Consider the following 1,491-nt stretch of genomic DNA (forward strand, 5'->3'; position numbering starts at 1 on the left):
ATGTCCTGCGTGTCGCAGTGAAGGAAAGTTCATCGTGCGTCACACGCGATTACAAACATCGTGCTGCGATGAGCTCACGCCAAGATGTAAGGTTCTTTCTGCATCATTCTGCTATATTCAGGGTGACAGAGACTTGCGTATGCTGCCACAGCTGTCACAATGGGATAAGTTCACTGGATGATAAGAGCTTGTACGTAGATTTGGTGCTAACCTTTTCCTACGTGTGAGTACTTTTGAACACATTGATGTGAGGATTATTGCTATGTCGGCTTCAAACAACATCGCAGTTGAACATTTTTGCACACTACGTGGCGAGGTTACGGGAAAATCCGGCAACTAAGTGCGCTTACAAAGGCTTGCCAATTTGGTCTAAATGTGATGAAGGATCTGAGTAGCGTCTAGCGCCTGTGTCGCCACTATAAATTAATGACCAGAAATGTAGCATAAAAAAACCACAATATTCGAATGAAATGGGAAGCTACAGGCGACAAATGAGAGCCTTAGCGTGGCTCAAATGATATGGCACCAGTGACTCATGATGCAAGCGCCACCTCATTACCATCATCATGAATGGCGTATGTGACGCCATCGATCCTGCCCTATATGTACAGGTTAATTGTGAATAAAGATGGTTGTTCGTGGTACCCCGGTACGGGTGGGATTTGTAACCCTTAGGACGTTTCCAAGTTCGTAGCCGCAGAGGCCTTGCTTGCACAAAATTGACGAGAACGGGTTCAAATAGGCTGTAGACCTGTTTTCGCCCAACATCGTTTACACTAGTCACTAAATAAAATAAAATTTTTTATTTATTTAGTGACTCTAGTTTGCACCAGCTAGCCAATGCGGTCGAGCTAGTCTGCTTAGCTTCGCAGGCTCGGATTCACACGACTTTCCCCGACGCCGACTAAGCCCTACACGCTAGCGCCTAAGCGCTTACAAAGCCACCAGAGCCAAATTGCACCCAAAGTCTCCTGGACCCCCCTTCTGCCAGGGTCGCGAAAGCTCCATCGGGAATGTATGGCTTAAAATATCATTCCTTGACCTGCAAGCTGCAAGCTGCGACAGCAGCTGGCGGGTAGTCACTAGACTCACCGAGCGGTCCGATCGCGAGTGATGGCAGGGACACTTGGCTCGCTGCGTGACTAGCTGCGCTGTAATTCGTGGCCGGTTCCGCGAACGAGGTGATTGGGACTGGCCAGGAGGTTACCGTAGGCGCTCCACCGGTAGTCCTAACGGTGGCACACGCGAACGGGCTCAACGCGGATCGTGAGCTTCTTCACGCGTTCCTCCCGCACCACTTCTTCTTCTTCTTCTTCTCCTCAAGTAATATGGCACATACCCACGTGGGGGGATTGGCCAAGGTATAGGGTAGAATGCCAATGAAGCATTTGCGCGGGGAAGGAAACGTCAGAAGACTGAATCAAGATAAAAAAAAAAAAATTGGGAAAAATAAAATGAATTCAAGAGGTATGAGTCATCCGGAATAGAATC

The sequence above is a fragment of the Amblyomma americanum genome, chromosome 2, assembly GCF_052857255.1.
Source record: "Amblyomma americanum isolate KBUSLIRL-KWMA chromosome 2, ASM5285725v1, whole genome shotgun sequence".
Classification (NCBI taxonomy): Eukaryota; Metazoa; Arthropoda; class Arachnida; order Ixodida; family Ixodidae; genus Amblyomma; species Amblyomma americanum.